This window comes from Ranitomeya imitator, chromosome 1 (assembly GCF_032444005.1).
Source record: "Ranitomeya imitator isolate aRanImi1 chromosome 1, aRanImi1.pri, whole genome shotgun sequence".
NCBI classification, from domain to species: Eukaryota; Metazoa; Chordata; class Amphibia; order Anura; family Dendrobatidae; genus Ranitomeya; species Ranitomeya imitator.
The window spans coordinates 343,039,205-343,057,796 of NC_091282.1; the positions used below are offsets into that span (position 1 = coordinate 343,039,205).

The 18,592-nt window shown below is 43.0% G+C and overlaps 1 long non-coding RNA gene across 2 annotated transcripts; it reads left to right on the top strand.

Annotated features, from left to right (window-relative positions):
- The first annotated feature begins 430 nt into the window (after positions 1–430).
- On the top strand, positions 431–17,878 carry LOC138671672 (uncharacterized). Of its 2 annotated transcripts, XR_011319468.1 has the most exons (4): positions 431–878; positions 13,174–13,297; positions 13,386–13,546; positions 17,165–17,878. It is a non-coding gene; the product is annotated as an uncharacterized lncRNA (long non-coding RNA). The 2 variants fall into 2 exon arrangements; XR_011319467.1 differs by lacking the exon at positions 431–878 and having other exon boundaries at positions 12,011–13,297.
- The last annotated feature ends 714 nt before the right edge of the window (positions 17,879–18,592 follow it).

Sequence of the window (18,592 nt, forward strand, 5' to 3'; positions counted from 1 at the left end):
TACTTTATGCAAATAAAATATACAACACACAGCATAAGCTTTTTTTAATGGCAGTCTAGTCCAGGCTCGGACTGGCCCATAGGGGAACAGGGGAATCCCCTGGTGGGCCCTTGTGTAGATATGGGCCCCCAACTCCAATGTATGAGCAATACTTGGCCTAATTCACTTGATTTATTCTGTACAGAAAAAGCTGCATTTCATCACTCATTAACCAAGCTACCCAGTTTATTATTATATAGAAGCATAGGTAAATTTGTGAACAAAGGAAATGTAATATTTGCATGCAGGTGAAAAGTGGGCTCCCCAAAGTCAATGTTACTGGAGGGCCCTTAGCGCCCCAGTCCGACACTGGTCTAGTCTATAAGTCTATTGAAAACATATTCATGGACATATGCATAATTGTATAGTGTTGTGAAGTTTGTCTATTTATTCGGCTGGACTATTACAAATGGTCCCCTCCTTTCCTAAATGTAAAGTCTGACCACATAGGATTACAAGTCATAAACACATTACATTGTTGCAGTTGCCTTTGTGATACATTATTAACAGAATATTTTATATTTGGACTAACCTAAAATTGATCGCTTTTTTAAAAATATTTTTATTCTTTATTAGGAATAGACTAAACATTTGTTTACCTTGAAAATCACTGCTGTTACAGTATAAATTGACCTTTTATTTTACAGACAGTAGAATGTGGACAATCCTTCCATCCGTGAAGGAGATCTATTCACCTGCCGTTTCCACTATTCTACACAGTAAAGGTGATCTAAGGACACATCATCTTTAACAATGAACTTCACTTTTTATTGCTGCTATGTAGAGAGACCATTGTCTGATCTCAACGGAAAAATAAAAGTCTATCCTGTTAAATATCTGTAAGTTTGTCTCAAAGTGTTGGGTTCTATCTATCCTGGCCATTTTTATGCCTAGTGATTCTGACTCCACATCTTTCCTGTACTATATTCCTTCCCCTTTTCATACTTTCTCTATTCCTTTTGTTTTTCTTTTTTTTCTATGTACTCCCTCTTATGGAAATATGAAATATTTTGTACTGTTTGGGAAATAAGATATACCATATATGACTGTGTACTAGAGATGAGCTAATTGAATTCAATCCAAATCAATGTTAATTTTCTTAAAATTGCAGGTCTTGGTAAATGAAAAAAAAATTGTAATTGTAATTGTAACCTTAGACATGACTGTGCGGTCTTCCTCATAATGCCTTGCAGTTATCAAATGAAATGATATAGCTTAGCCAAACAGGAACGACAATCATAGTCCATATAAAAACCAAGGCAGTTAATGCAGCATCCAGTTTAAGGTGTAATCTTAGAGGATGCCAGGATTCACAACTCAGCAATAGTGTGCATGTAGCAACATTTTTTTTTGCACATTCGGCTTACTATTCAATCTGTAAGTTACGAATCCTAGATTGGACCCTCGGGCTCTTGATACCCGAACCCTATACAGGGAGCGACAGGGGCAGGCCCAGGGGGTCAAATGCCACGACAGTCGGTACCAAGGGGCGGCTCATAGGAGACTGGGAAAAGGATAATAGAACTGCAGAATGACAGAGAGAGCGACAGGGAACAGGGAAGGTGCAGGCAGGAACACAGAACACACGGCCCGAATTAGGAGGTGAAGGAATGGGATATGAGGACCAGGATCTGTGGAGACAGCACCTGAACGGAACCTAAGAAGGTACAGTGGTAGGCACTAGCAATAATCAGGCGCTTCCTCTAGCAGGAAGCAGCCTGATATACCCTGTGGCTGCCACCCAGACAGGGCAGTGCTTCCGGGTTATAACAACCTGACAGCATTAAGCTGTGGGAGAGCATGTAAGCATGACCTACGTGGCCTTGCGCTCATGCGCAAGGAGCAAGAACCCCAGCGTGGATGAGGACCCGGAAGTGCCGGCAAGATGCGGCATGGGACCCGTGACGTTGGGTTACGAGCTTACATATTTTGGCCAGAATGTAAACTAATACCTCACATTTTTTTAGATATGTGTTTTTTTGCATTTTTTCATAGTGCAGTTGGGCCCATTCTGTCTTGTAAACTGTGGTGTTTGTTCACATGGGATGCATCCTAATAGCGCTGGGCAGACCGCCTGAGCAAATAGAAGGGCGTCACTAATAGGCTGTTAACCTGGATGCTGTGCATTCCCATTGTGTGAACAGCGCCACATACAAGTCTCTAATGTGCAGTCATATACCAAGCAGCCACCCCCTCCATTAATTTGGTAGGTTGTGAGTGGCCGCCTCATCGGTATTTCTGCACCTGTGTTGCCATCTTGACCATATGGGTCCACTGAATCCTGATAGTGCATTTGTTTGGAGGCCTAGGCAGGTAAGCATTGCCTGCCCTTTTTGCTATTTTTCTGAATTTTTGGAGGATCTTTGAATCCTGTTTCTGTGCTAGCATTGGTTAGAGTAGGACTCGTAAGCGTGGGGACCCGTGACGTTGGGTTACGAGCTTACATATTTTGGCCAGAATGTAAACTAATACCTCACATATTTTTTAGATATGTGTTTTTTGCCATTTTTTCGGGGTGCAGTTGGGCCCATTCTGTCTTGTAAACTGTGTTGTCTGTTCACATGGGATGCATCCTAATAGCGCTGGGCAGCCCGCCTGAGCTAATAGAAGGGCGTCACTAATAGGCTGTTAACCTGGATGCTGTGCATTCCAATTGTGTGAACAGCTGTTGTGAATTCAGCTTTTGGGCTCCCTCCGGTGGTTGTAGAGGGTAATGCAGTTGTGCCTGGATTGCAGGAGTGGACATGTGTATCTACTAATTGCAGGACTGACTGGGGTATATAGCTTTGCAGGATCCTTTAGTCAGTGCCAGTTGTCCATTGTTCTTGAAGGATTCACTTCCCTGCTGGTCTCTCCAGTTTGCTGTGTTTTTCTACAAAGATAAGTCCTGGCTTTGTTTTTGCTGTCCACCTGCAGTGGACCCTATAGTTCTGTGCATTTTCATGTTTTTGTCTTGTCCAGCTTGGTCTGTGAAGGATTTTTTGCAGCCTAGCTATTTCTCTGGAGATGCAGATATACCCCCCATGTCTTTAGTCAGGTGTGGTGATCCGTATTTTCTGCGGTGGATATTTTCTAGTGTTTTTATACTGACTCTGTTCTATCCTTCCTTTTTAGCTAGTATGGCCTCCTATGCTAAAATCTGATTTCATATCTGCGTATGTTATTTCCCTCTCCTCTCACAGTCAATATTTGTGGGGGGCTATCTATCCTTTGGGGATTTTCTCTGAGGCAAGATAGGTTTCCTGTTTCTGTCTTTAGGGGTAGTTAGATCTTAGGCTGTGCCGAGGGGTCTAGGGAGTGTTAGGTACCCCCCACGGTTACTTTTAGTTGCGCTGCTAGGTTCAGGGTTTGCGGTCAGTACAGGGACCACCTTCTCCAGAGTACATCTCATGCTGCTCCAAGGCCACCAGATCATAACAGTACAACTGGCCAACAATGAGTTAATTGCATCTCAGAAGAAGGGTGGAAAGATTTTGAGCCATTTTTTTTCCTTAGCCTGTTTGGTCTGTTCCTCCCTCTTTACCTCTGGGTGGCTACGGAGTCTTGTATTAACATGAATGTTCAGGAGTTAGTTTCTCGGGTGGATCAGCTTGCTGCTAGGGTACAGGGTATTTCAGATTACATTGTTCAAACTTCTGCCTTAGAACCTAAGATTCCCACTCCTGATTTATTCTTTGGTGACAGATCCAAATTTTTGAGTTTCAAAAATAACTGTAAACTGTTTTTTGCATTAAGACCCCGGTCTTCTGGTGATCCTATTCAGCAGGTTAAAATCATCATATCTCTGCTGCGTGGTGACCCACAGGATTGGGCATTTTCCCTGGAAACTGGCAATCCTGCTTTGCTTGATGTTGATTCGTTCTTTCAGGCATTGGGGTTGTTGTATGATGAGCCTAAGTCTGTGGATCAGGCTGAGAAAATTTTGTTAGCCCTGTGTCAAGGTCAAGAAGCGGCAGAATCGTATTGCCAGAAATTTAGAAAATGGTCTGTACTGACTAAATGGAATTAGGATGCCTTGGCGGCAATTTTCAGAAAGGGTCTTTCTGAATCCGTTAAAGACGTTATGGTTCCCCATGCCTGCTGGTCTGAGTGATTCTATGTCTCTGGCCATTCAGATTGATCGGCGCTTGCACGAGCGCAGAATTGTGCACACTGTGGCGTTGTCCTCTGAGCGGAGCCCTGAGCCTATGCAGTGTGATAGGATTTTGTCTAGAGCTGAACGTCAAACATTCAGGCATCAGAATAGGTTGTGTTTTTACTGCGGCGATTCTGCTCATGTTATTTCTGATTGCCCTAAGCGTACTAAGAGAATCGCTAGTTCTGTTGCCATCAGTACTATACAACCTAAATTTCTGTTATCTGTGACCTTGATCTGCTCATTATCATCATTTTCTGTCATGGCATTTGTGGATTCAGGCGCCGCTCTGAACTTAATGGACTTAGAATTTGCCAGACGTTGTGGTTTTCCCTTGAAGCCTTTGCAGAACCCTATTCCTTTGAGGGGCATTGATGCTACACCGTTGACTAAAAATAAACCTCAGTTTTGGACACAGCTGACCATGCGCATGGCACCAGCCCATCAGGAAGATTGTCGTTTTCTGGTGTTGCATAATTTGCATGATGATATTGTGCTGGGTTTTCCATGGTTACAGCTACATAATCCAGTGTTAGACTGGAAATCCATGTCTGTGACTAGTTGGGGTTGTCAGGGGGTTCATGATCAGGTTCCTTTGATGTCAATTTCCTCTTCCCCCTCTTCTGAAGTTCCTGAGCTTTTGTCAGACTTTCAGGATGTATTCGATGAGCCCAAGTCCAGTTCCCTTCCACCGCATAGGGACTGTGATTGTGCTATTGACTTGATTCCAGGTTGTAAGTTCCCTAAGGGTCGACTTTTCAACCTGTCTGTGCCTGAACATGTCGCCATGCGGAGCTATATTAAGGAGTCTTTGGAGAAAGGGCATATTTGGCCATCTTCTTCACCGTTGGGAGCGGGGTTCTTTTTTGTTGCCAAGAAGGATGGATCCTTGAGACCCTGTATTGATTATCGCCTCTTGAATAAGATCACGGTCAAATTTCAATACCCCTTGCCTTTGCTTACTGATTTGTTTGCTAGGATTAAGGGGTCTAGCTGGTTTACTAAGATTGACCTTCGAGGGGCATATAATCTTATTCGTATCAAGCAGGGTGACGAATGGAAAACTGCATTTAATACGCCCAAAGGCCATTTTGAATACCTTGTGATGCCATTCGGACTCTCTAATGCCCCATCTGTGTTCCAATCCTTCATGCATGATATCTTTCGGAGTTATCTTGATAAATTCATGGTTGTATATTTGGATGATATTTTGATTTTTTCCAATGATTGGAAGTCTCATGTGAAACAGGTCAAGATGGTATTTGAGATCCTCCGTAATAATGCTTTGTTTGTGAAGGGGTCAAAGTGCCTCTTTGGAGTGCAGAAGGTTTCTTTTTTGGGTTTCATTTTTTCTCCCTCATCTATAGAAATGGATCCGGTTAAGGTTCAGGCCATTCATGATTGGATTCAGCCCACATATGTGAAGAGACTTCAGAAATTCTTGGGCTTTGCTAATTATTATCGTTGTTTCATTGCCAACTTCTCCAGTGTGGTTAAACCTCTAACCGATTTGACCAAGAAAGGCGCTGATGTGACGAATTGGTCCTCCGCGGCTGTTTCTGCCTTTCAGGAGCTTAAACGCCGATTTACTTCTGCCCCTGTGTTGCGTCAGCCAGATGTTTCTCTTCCATTTCAGGTTGATGTTGACACGTCTGAGATTGGGGCAGGGGCCGTTTTGTCTCAGAGGAATTCTGATGGTTCCTTGATGAAACCGTGTGCCTTCTTTTCTCGGAAGTTTTCGCCTGCGGAACGCAATTATGATGTCGGCAATCGGGAGTTGTTGGCTATGAAGTGGGCATTTGAGTAGTGGCGACATTGGCTTGAGGGGGCCAAGCACCGTATCCTGACCGATCATAAGAATCTGATTTACCTCGAGTCTGCCAAACGGCTGAATCCTAGACAGGCTCGATGGTCCCTGTTTTTCTCCCGTTTTGATTTTGTGGTCTCGTACATTCCTGGTACTAAGAATGTTAAGGCGGATGCCCTCTCTAGGAGTTTTTTTCCTGATGCCCCTGGGGTTCTTGAGCCGGTCGGCATTTTGAAGGAAGGGGTGATTCTTTCTGCCATCTCCCCTGATTTGCGACGGGTTCTTCAGGAATTTCAGGCTGATAAGCCTGACCGCTGTCCTGTGGGGAAACTGTTTGTTCCTGATAGATGGACCACTAAAGTGATTTCTGAGGTTCATTGTTCTGTGTTGGCTGGCCATCCTGGGATTTTTGGTACCAGAGATTTGGTTAGTAGGTCCTTTGGGTGGCCTTCTTTGTCGCGGGATGTGCGTTCTTTTGTGCAGTCCTGTGGGATTTGTGCGCGGGCTAAGCCTTGCTGTTCCCGCGCTAGTGGGTTGCTTTTGCCATTACCGGTCCCCGAGAGGCCCTGGACACATATTTCTATGGATTTTATTTCCGATCTTCCTGTTTCCCAAAGAATGTCGGTTATCTGGGTTGTCTGTGACCGATTTTCTAAGATGGTTCATTTGGTGCCTTTGCCTAAATTGCCTTCTTCTTCTGATTTGGTTCCGTTGTTTTTTCAGCATGTGGTGCGTTTGCATGGTATTCCGGAGAAAATTGTGTCCGACAGAGGTTCCCAGTTTGTTTCTAGGTTTTGGCGGGCCTTTTGTGCCAAGCTGGGCATTGATTTGTCTTTTTCTTCTGCATTTCATCCTCAGACAAATGGCCAGACTGAGCGAACTAATCAGACCTTGGAGACCTATTTGAGATGCTTTGTGTCTGCTGATCAGGATGATTGGGTGGCTTTTTTGCCATTGGCCGAGTTTGCCCTTAATAATCGGGCCAGTTCGGCTACTTTGGTTTCGCCTTTTTTTTGTAATTTTGGTTTTCATCCTCGTTTTTCTTCTGGGCAGGTTGAGCCTTCTGACCTTCCTGGTGTGGATTCTGTGGTCGACAGGTTGCAGCAGATTTGGGCTTATGTGGTGGACAATTTGGTGCTGTCTCAGGAGGAGGCTCAACGTTTTGCTAATCGTCGTCGGTGTGTTGGTTCCCGGCTTCGGATTGGGGATCTGGTTTGGTTATCTTCCCGTCATGTTCCTATGAAGGTTTCTTCCCCTAAGTTTAAGCCTCGATTTATTGGTCCTTATAGGATTTCTGAGATTATTAATCCGGTGTTCTTTAGCCTGGCGCTTCCGGCCTCGTTTGCTATTCATAATGTCTTCCATAAATCTTTGTTGCGGAAATATGTGGAGCCCGTTGTTCCCACTGTTGATCCTCCAGCCCCTGTATTGGTCGATGGGGAGTTGGAATATGTTGTTGAGAAGATTTTGGATTCTCGATTTTCGAGGTGGAAGCTTCAGTACCTTGTCAAGTGGAAGGGTTATGGCCAGGAGGATAATTCTTGGGTTTCTGCCTCTGATGTCCATGCTGTTGATTTGGTTCGTGCCTCTCATCGGGCTCATCCTGATCGGCCTGGGGGCTCTGGTGAGGGTTCGGTGACCCCTCCTCAAGGGGGGGGGACTGTTGTGAATTCAGCTTTTGGGCTCCCTCCGGTGGTTGTAGAGGGTAATGCAGTTGTGCCTGGATTGTAGGAGTGGACATGTGTATCTACTAATTGCAGGACTGACTGGGGTATATAGCTTTGCAGGATCCTTTAGTCAGTGCCAGTTGTCCATTGTTCTTGAAGGATTCACTTCCCAGCTGGTCTCTCCAGTTTGCTGTGTTTTTCTACAAAGATAAGTCCTGGCTTTGTTTTTTCTGTCCACCTGCAGGGGACCTTATAGTTCTGTGCATTTTCATGTTTTTGTCTTGTCCAGCTTGGTCTGTGAAGGATTTTTTGCAGCCTAGCTATTTCTCTGGAGATGCAGATATACCCCCCATGTCTTTAGTCAGATGTGGTGATCCGTATTTTCTGCGGTGGATATTTTCTAGTGTTTTTATACTGACCGCATAGTACTCTGTTCTATCCTTCCTTTTTAGCTAGTATGGCTTCCTATGCTAAAATCTGATTTCATATCTGCGCATGTTATTTCCCTCTCCTCTCACAGTCAATATTTGTGGGGGGCTATCTATCCTTTGGGGATTTTCTCTGAGGCAAGATAGGTTTCCTGTTTCTGTCTTTAGGGGTAGTTAGATCTTAGGCTGTGCCGAGGGGTCTAGGGAGTGTTAGGTACCCCCCACGGCTACTTTTAGTTGCGCTGCTAGGTTCAGGGTTTGCTGCTCCAAGGCCACCAGATCATAGCAAACAGCGCTACATACAAGTCTCTAATGTGCAGCCATATGCCAAGCAGCCACCCCCTCCATTAATTTGGTAGGTTGTGAGTGGCTGCCTCATCGGTATTTCTGCACTTGTGTTCCCATCTTGACCATATGGGTCCACTGCATCCTCATAGTGCATTTGTTTGGAGGCCTAGGCAGGTAAGCATCTCCTGCCCTTTTTGCCATTTTTCTGATGCGGCATGGGACCCGGGAAGAGGAGAAAGCGAGGTAAGTATTGCGGGCAGCGGCTGTTACACTGTTCCTGTGACACCAGTACAGCACCCTGTTCTAGTTGTTACATTTTTGGAACTATATCTGCCTAAATTGGTATTGTACAAAATATATGGTCAACTCAAATTAGCACACAGAATGACTACATAAAATGCTATATAAAATGCTATACTACAAAGTATAAGGTAACCTAAAAAGTGGCCAATGGCAATCTATGGGGTGCTGTAAGAGAAAAAACCTCAGACCACAGCAAACCAAATCAGTAGCCTAAGCACCACCACTATTGACAACAGTCACCCAGGCAGTAGTACTACTAATCACAGATCATAATTGACCTATTTTGCTTTCGGCAAGCATATGAGTGGGAAGAAAATGGAGGAATGTTATGGAATATATGGCACATCGCTCATCTTAGTCACAGCAGGTTGATGTTACCTCTGACAGCGACACCGTCCATATAAGTAAATGTTCTGCAGTAACAGTCTGCCTGATCACATATGACCTAGATGGATCAAATTTGGACTTCTTTTAATTTAAAAAATCATGGGAAGTCTGTCAGTGCACTGTGTTAATAAATAGGCTGTTAAAGAAGCACTTCTATTAATGCTTTTATCCTCTTAACATATTGCAATCATAATATTATTTAGCACTGTATACTTACAATTGCTCATTTTGCCTTCTGTTTTCTCTGCTATATGAAGAATCGTTATAGACGATTGCAGTGACTCAGGAATTGTGTTTACACACAGTGCACAGAAGGACTCAGCTAGTCAGTTTTTAATTATGTCATGCCATAGACCTAATGGAAAACAGAAGAATTAACTGGATAAAAAGGCAAAACGAGCAATTGTAAGTACACAGTGCTATTTAATATGATGACTGCAATATATTGAGTGGATAAAAACTTTTATGGGAGGAGTGCTTCTTTTATAACCACTGAGTTACCATTCTGGTGAGGTCACTTAGATATTAATAAGGCTGTGTTAGTGTTAAAGAGCCTGAAGGGTTTGAATACAGTCATAAGAGACATCATTGTTTTACACATGTCTTTTAGGCAATTAAATGTTTTGCAGTATTGCAATTTCCAGTGATTAAATTTGCTACAAATTGCGTTTTTTTGAATAATTAATTGAACGTGTCGTATTTGAATTTCAAAAGATTCAATAATCTTGACACTTTAGATCATACTTTGCTGGGATTCGCCATTTTTTTCTATCATGATCAATTATTATTTTCTGTTATAGTGTTTATTTCTATTATAAAAAATCAAGACAAAACATGCATAAATGGAATGGGGAAGATTTAATAAGCTTAATTATATCTGAATTCTGGCTTCATTTCTCTTACAAAGCTGGCATAAATGGTTTGCGCCACATTTATTATATATATGTGTCATGGATACTTTTATTGACAAGGAGTGCAGTTTAGTGGACAAGATGATTGTTATGGCAGGAAAAGGGAGAGGCTAAAATGCAACAGTCAGCTCCATAATTGTGACTATTTTTTTTTTGCTAATTATTAGCACAAGGTAAGGTGGTGCGAACTTAGAGATCCCAAAAATGCACGCAGACCACATAATACTGTATGGCTGTGAAATGTAAGTTTGCAAAATTGTTTTACATTATTATCAGTTTTATAGATCACTGGAAAAGTATCCCAAACCACGGAATAGTGTATGGAGGACAACTGTAAGCCAATTTATTTTAAAACTTTTTTGTAGTGTTAGATAATATCACAGAAATTTACCCCAGACCACAGAATAGCGTATGGGTGTGAAATGTAATCCACGTCTTTTTGCTGACCTGAGATATGAGAGAATAGCATCCCCGTACAGGTGACAATCCTGCAGCTATCAGCTGTACACTATAGTAGACAACTTGCTGCATCATGATCAGTGTTGACACTGTGCACACCTGTTTAACCCCTTCGATGCTGCTGTAAATAGTGACTTCATCATATAAATGGCTAACAGAATGTGGGGTCTCTCTCTTTAAATCCACCGGCACCCTGAGATCATGATTGTGTGATCCTGATGTTTGCCATGGCAGTTCATGACCAAATAGCGGCCTTAGAATCTTCCAGCTACAGTGACCTGTTCCAAAGTTAGCGACATTTAGGTCATAAGAATACATTTTTTCATTCCTGTCTTGCCACTTTGCATTAATTCCTAAAAAGCACCTGAAGGGTTAATAAACTACCTGAAAGTAATTTTGAATATGTTGAGGAGCGCCATTTTTAAAAGGGTGTCACTTTGGGGGTTTTCCAATATATGGGCGACACTACTCTGTCCTCCTCCTCCTGGACCTGTCTTCTGCCTTCGACACTGTGGACCACTCCCTCCTGTTACAGATTCTCTCATCTCTTGGCATCACAGAATTGGCCCTATCCTGGATCTCATCATATCTAACAGACCGGACATTCAGTGTCTCCCTCTCCCACACCACCTCCTCATCTCGCCCCCTGTCTGTCGGTGTTCCCCAAGGCTCAGTTCTAGGACCCCTACTCTTCTCCATCTACACCTTCAGCCTGGGACAGCTCATAGAATCCCACGGTTTACAATATCATCTCTACGCTGATGACATGCAGATCTACCTATCTGGACCCAACCTCACTTCCTTACTGATCAAAATCCCACAATGTCTGTCTGCTATTTCATCCTTCTTTTCTGCTCGTTTTCTAAAACTGAACATGGACAAAACAGAATTTATCATCTTTCCCCCACCTCACTCTACCGCTACACCCGACCTATCCATCAATGTCAATGGCTGCTCACTTTCCCCGCTCCCGCACGCTCGGTGCCTCGGGGTGATCCTTGACTCTACCCTCTCTTTCAAGCCATATATCCAAGCCCTTGCCTCCTCTTGCCGATTCCAACTCAAAAACATTTCCCAGATCCGTGCATTCCTTGACCATGAAACCACAAAAACACTAGTACATGCCCTTATCATCTCCCTCATCGACTACTGCAACCTCCTACTCTCTGGCCTCCCCTCTAGCACTCTGGCACCACTCCAATCCATCCTAAACTCTGCTGCCCGACTAATCCACCTGTCTCCCCATTACTCCCCAGCCTCTCCTCTCTGCCAGGCCCTTCACTGGCTACCTATTGCCCAGAAGCTACAGTTCAAAACACTAACTATGACATACAAAGCCATTCACAATCTGACTCCTCCATACATCTGTGACATGGTCTCCCGTTACCTACCTACACACAACCTTCGATCATCTCATGATCTCCTTCTCTATTCCTCTCTCATCTCTTCCTCCCACAACCACATCCAAGACTTCTCCCGTGCATCCCCCATACTCTGGAACTCTCTACCCAACACATCAGGCTCTCACCTACCACGGAAACCTTCAACAGGAACCTGAACACCCACCTCTTCCGACAAGCCTACAACCTGCAGTGATCCCCAGTATACTGAACTGCCACATGACCAGCTCTACCCTCACCTAGTGTATCCTCACCCATCCCCTGTAGACTTTGAGCCCTCGCGGGCAGGGTCCTCTCTCCTCCTGTACTTGTGTGTGCCTTGTTTTACTCATGTTTATTGTACTTGTCTATATTTGCCCCGTTCACATGTAAAGCACCATGGAATAATTGGTGCTATAAAAATGAATAATAATAATAATAATAATAATATGGGACCCCCAAAGTCACTTCAAACCTGGATAGGTCCCTAAAAAAAATAAATTTTTAATTTCCTTGAAAAAAGGAAAAAGTACTGCTACAATTTTAAACCTCCTAAAATGCTAACAAAATAAAATAACATTTTCCAAATGGTGCTAATTTAAAGCAAAACATGAGGGAAAAGTTATTTATTAAGGTTTTTCTGTGGTATAACTATCCGGATTAAAGGGATAATCATTCAATGTTTGAAAATTTCTTTACATTTTTGTCAAATTTCTGATATTTTCTATAAATAAACATAAAATAAATCAACCTAAATTTAGCATTATCACTAATTTTAATGCGCCACGGAAAAACCGTCTCAGAGTCACTGGGATTTGTTGAAGCTTTTCAGAGTTATTGCCACATAAAGTGACACTGGTCAGATTTTAAAAATTTGGCCAAGTCACTAAGGGATTAATAACAGCTTAATGCATTTCAGGCATGCATTGGTACATATTTAACACAAAATTGCCCACACATAAATTAGTTATGGACAACTCAAAACATTACAATAACACTAAACCACTGGGGGGGGGGGAAGACCACCACCAAGAGTATATTCCAAAATATACAATCTTTATTAAAGTACCTTCATTGAAATTATTAAAGATAAAAATACCAAAATGCTTGAGGTAATGGATTTGCAAATTAACCAACTACAATTACAGATCATTAAGGATAATCCCAAGGAGACTGGATCAATTTTTCCAGGATCTGGAAAAAGACCTGGAAAAATGGGAAAAAGTAATTTGTTTCATAAGAACTAAAGAATACCAGAGGGATACTAATGTCTATGATAATAACAAGATTTTTAGATGGCAAACCAAAAAAGAGCATCCAAGACCTCCCTCGCAGAGTTCGACAATTTCTTCTCTTGCCTTACATACCAGCCAAATCTCAACACATGAGGTGGAGTCCAGTAGGACCTTCAATATGAGAACCAGAAATGGAGGAAAAAGGAATTACCAAAGCTATTCCCGGCAGCACCGTGACTACATGCCTGAACAGCCAAAGGTAATTAATTTGTCTGATCACACACTTACGACTTTGCAGGAGGAAATACTTGGAAAGAGTCTAACTTTCTCCCCTGCAAATCATTTAGACGCCTTCGAGGCCGTGAAGGACGTACATCTCTTCGCAAGGAAATTAATCCTAAAGCGATACCATGAGAAACCTCAGACTTCATGTTCCTTTGATATGGTTGAAGAAAAGCATGCAATCGCTATTTTGAAACCCTTGGCTGATGAACAAGATGTACCTTCGGTGAGTAACTACCCTGTTCATTTGTACAGTAAATCCAAGAAATTTCCTAGTCTCCATACATGTCCAGCTGTAGAAATATTTGTGAAAATGGTAAGTCAAGATATTGAGAAACTCTGCTCAGACATGCTTTCAGGCAGGAACCATGCTGAGGATAATGCCGTCAATGAGATCAGGGTATGGACAAATGTAACCATCAAGCCTGCCGACATGTACTCATTTGGCCCAATGACCAATATGATAAACAAGGACACAAATTACTTTTGAATAAAACATGATATAAGAGACTCTATTATAACCCCCTAACAAATTTCCTACAGGAATTAATTCCATAAAATTAATTCACACTTGTTTGATCATCAAACCCCAAATGCCCACCTTTTACCTTATTCCGAAAACCCATAAGGACCCAATCAATCCACCCGGTAGACCAATCGTGTCTGGGAATGAGGGAATCTGTGAACTGGCACGTCAAATTGTGGATTTTTATTTAACACCACCGCTGTACTCCGTAGCCTTGACGGACTTTGCATCCACGATAATATGCTACTTGTAACAGCTGATACAGTGCCTTGCGAAAGTATTCGGCCCCTTGGAAATTTTCAACCTTTTCCCACATATCATGATTCAAACATAAAGATACCAAATGTAAATTTTTGGTGAAGAATCATCAACAAGTAGAACACAATTGTGAAGTTGAACGAAATTTATTGGTTATTTTAAATTTTTGTGGAAATTCAAAAACTGAAAAGTGGGGCGTGCAATATTATTCAGCCCCTTTACTTTCAGTGCAGCAAACTCACTCCAGAAGTTCATTGTGGATCTCTGAATGATCCAATGTTGTCCTAAATGCCTAATGATGATAAATATAATCCACCTATGTGTAATCAAGTCTCCGTATAAATGCACCTGCTCTGTGATAGTCTCAGGGTCCTGTTTGAAGTACAGAGAGCATCATGAAGACCAAGGAACACAACAGGCAGGTTCGTGATACTGTTGTGGAGACGTTTAAAGCCGGATTTGGATACAAAATGATTTCAAAAACTTTAAACATCCCAAGAAGCACTGTGCAACCGATCATATTCAAATGGAAGGAGTATCATACCACTGCAAATCTACCAAGACCCGGCCATCCCTCTAAACTTTCATCTCAAACAAGGAGAAGACTGATCAGAGATGCAGCCAAGAGGCCCATGATCACTCTGGATGAACTGCAGAGATCTACAGCTGAGGTGGGACAGTCTGTCCATAGGATAGGAATCAGTCTTATACTGCACAAATCAGGCCTTTATGGAAGAGTGGCAAAAAGAAAGCCATTTCTCAAAGATATCCATAAAAAGTGTCATTAAAAGTTTGCAACAAGCCACTTGGGAGACACACCAAACATGTGGAAGAAGGTGCTCTGGTCAGATGAAACCAAAATCGAACTTTTTGGCAACATATCGTTTGGCATAAAGGCAACACAGCTCATCACCCTGAACACACCATCCCCACTGTCAAAGATGGTGGTGGCAGCATCATGGTTTGGGCCTGCTTTTCTTCAGCAGGGACAGGGAAGATGGTTAAAATTGATGGGAAGATGGATGGAGCCAAATACAGGACCATGCTTGAAGAAAACCTGTTGGAGTCTGCAAAAGACCTGAGACTGGGACGGAGATTTGTCTTCCAACAAGACAATGATCCCAAACATAAAGCAAAATCTACAATGGAATGGTTCACAAATAAACGTATCCAGGTGTTAGAATTGCTAAGTCAGAGTCCAGACCTCAATCTATTCGAAAATCTCTGGAAAGAGCTGAAAACTGCTGTTCACAAACGATCTCCATCAAACCTCACTGAGCTCGAGCTGTTTGCCAAGGAAGAATGGGCAAGAATTTCAGTCTCCCGATGTACAAAACTGATAAGAGACATACCCCAAGCGACTTGCAGCTGTAATCGCAGCAAAATGTGGTGCAACAAATTATTAAGGTAAAGGGGCCAAATAATATTGCACGACCCACTTTTCAGTTTTTGAATTTCCACAAAAGTTTAAAATAACCAATAAACTTCGTTCAACTTCACAAATGTGTTCCACTTGTTGTTGATTCTTCAACAAAAATTAACATTTGGTATCTTTATATTTGAAGCATGATATTTGGAAAAAGGTTGAAAAGTCCAGGGGGCCGAATATTTTCGCAAGGCACTGTATTGAAAGTCTGTGTTCTTGAGTAAAGGTAACATAGTAACATAGTTAGTAAGGCCGAAAAAAGACATTTGTCCATCCAGTTCTATATTCCATCTTAATAAATCCCCAGATCTACGTCCTTCTACAGAACCTAATTGTATGATACAATATTGTTCTGCTCCAGGAAGACATCCAGACCTCTCTTGAACCCCTCGACTGAGTTCGCCAAGGTACCTTCACACATAACGATTTTCGTATTTCTTTTTGTGACGTAGCAACGATATCGTTAACGAAATTGTTAAGCGTGACAGCGACCAACGATCAGGCCCCTGCTGGGAGATCGTTGGTCGCTGGGAATGATCAGGACCTTTTTTTGGTCGCTGATCACCCGCTGTCATCGCTGAATCGGCGTGTGTGACGCCGATCCAGCGATGTGTTCACTGGGAATCAGGGTAAATATCGGGTTACTAAGCGCAGGTCCGCGCTTAGTAACCCGATATTTACCCTGGTTACCATTTTAAAAGTTAAAAAAAAAAACAGTACATACTCACATTCCAATGTCTGTCACGTCCCCCGGCGTCAGCTTCCCGCACTGACTGTCAGAGCCGGCCGTAAAGCAGAGCACAGCGGTGACGTCATGACATCACCGCTGTGCTCTGCTTTACGGCCGGCCGGCGCTGACACAGTCAGTGCAGGAAGCTGACACCGGGGGATGTGACAGACATCGGAATGTGAGTATGTACTGTTTTTTTTTTTTTACTTTTACAATGGTAACCAGGGTAAATATCGGGTTACTAAGCGTGGCCCTGCCCTTAGTAACCCGATATTTACCCTCGTTACCCGGGGACTTCGGCATCGTTGAAGACAGTTTCAATGATGCCGAAGTCTTTCCCCTGATCGTTGGTCGCTGGAGAGAGCTGTCTGTGTGACAGCTCCCCAGCGACCACACAACGACTTACCAACGATCACGGCAAGGTCGTATCGCTGGTCGTGATCGTTGGTAAGTCGTTTAGTGTAACGGTACCTTTAGACATGAGGATGAACTCAGTGCCGTCTCCTGGTTCCTTGTGGCTTGAGATTTTGACCAATCATTATCTGAGTTTATTTTACAACTCCCTAAATTCATGCTTACACACAATTGTTTTCTATTCAACAATCAGGGCTATCTTCAGCTGCAGGGGACCACTATGGGGGTGGCCTGTGCTCCATCCTATGCAAATCTATTCCTGAGTGCTTGGGAAACAGACACATTTCTCACCAGCCCAGTTGAGTGGATGGATAAGGTGCACCACTGGATACGTTATATTGATGACGTATTGTTTGTCTGGGAGGGCACTGACGAACACCTGCATGAATTTAAGACAACTTTGAACCAAAATGATCAAAATATTATACTCACATTTTCTTATGGATGCCAACTCAGTTTCTTGGACATTAACATTCAGGTCTCCCCACAGGGTCAAATTGAAACAGAGGTATTCAGGAAGCCCTAATGCAAAGAACACTTTACTACATGCCGGTTCATCACATCTTCCTTCTACCATTAATGGTATACCGATTGGTCAGCATCTTAGGATTTGACAAATCTGTTCTACTACTGAAGCCTTCAATCATCAAGCCAAAGATTTATATCATCGGTTTAGGGAACGTGGCTATAGCGATAGGCAGATTCACCGTGGATATAAGCGCGCATGCTCTATCTCTTGGAATGATCTCCTCTATCAAACTAAGAAAAAAATGTAAATTCCCCTGACTCACAGGTACGATTGATGACTCCATACAATTGCCAATGGAATGCCTTTACAGATATCATTTATAAACATTGGAATATCCTTCTGACTGATTAAGTTTTAAAAAATATTCTTTCCATAAAGCCACTTATAACTGCACTACACCACTGTGTAGTGGTGATGATAGTGGACATTGTGTAGCGGTATTATTTTGGCCTTGTATAATAGTAATATTGGTCTTTGTATATTTGGTAATATTGTTTTTTGCACTGTGTATTTTAGGTTAGCAACAGTGGTATACTGTAGTTATATACTTATACTGTATATCCTCTTTTAAGTAGCAGGAAGGCTGTATGGGAAAATATATATTTTGGGGCTTGGGTCCCTTATCTTTTAGGGCTCTAGCAACTCCCCTGCAGAGCTCGACCATCTTTAATTGAGGCGACGTCAGTGACTAGAGTTGAGCGACCTTGACCTTTTTAGAGTCGAGCCGGGTTTCGCGAAACCCGACTATCTCAAAAGTCGGGTCGAGTGAAATCGGCCGATTATGACGTAAAGTCGGGATCGACCGAAACACGAAACCCAATGCAAGTCAATGGGGCAGCATAGTCGGCAGTGAGTGGGGGCCAGGAAAACACCTAGAGTGCCCATTTTAATGTCAAAACCATCCATTCTTCTTAATGAAGCTTGTCAAGCGTAATTTACCTTATAATAATTGGAAGGCATTTGAAATTGGGGGTCATTTGGCTAAAGTTGTGGTGGGTAGGGCTGGTTCAAGTAATTAGTGGGCCCAGGAAATCTGGACCACGTCACGGCAGTGGAGCAGGGAGAGGTAAGTATTTCAACTTTGCAAGTGCTGTGAACCTGAGCAAGCAGGGGGGGCCCACTCGTTGGCATTGGCACTGGCACAGGGCCCCTCAAAGTACAGCGGTGTGTTTGCACGGCGGGGGCGCCTCCCACCGGCAGCAACACTTTTGCGTACCATGAGAGGCCCTGTGCCAGTGACGTCGCCAACTAGTATTCCTCCCCCCACCTGATGAAGGAACCTGCACTTTCATCTGCACCTTCCTGTTTGTCCCCGTGTAAGGTGGTATGGTATGCGGGAAGGGGGACCTGACTTTCAGCAGGGTCACAATCTTGCAGTGTAGCGTGCAC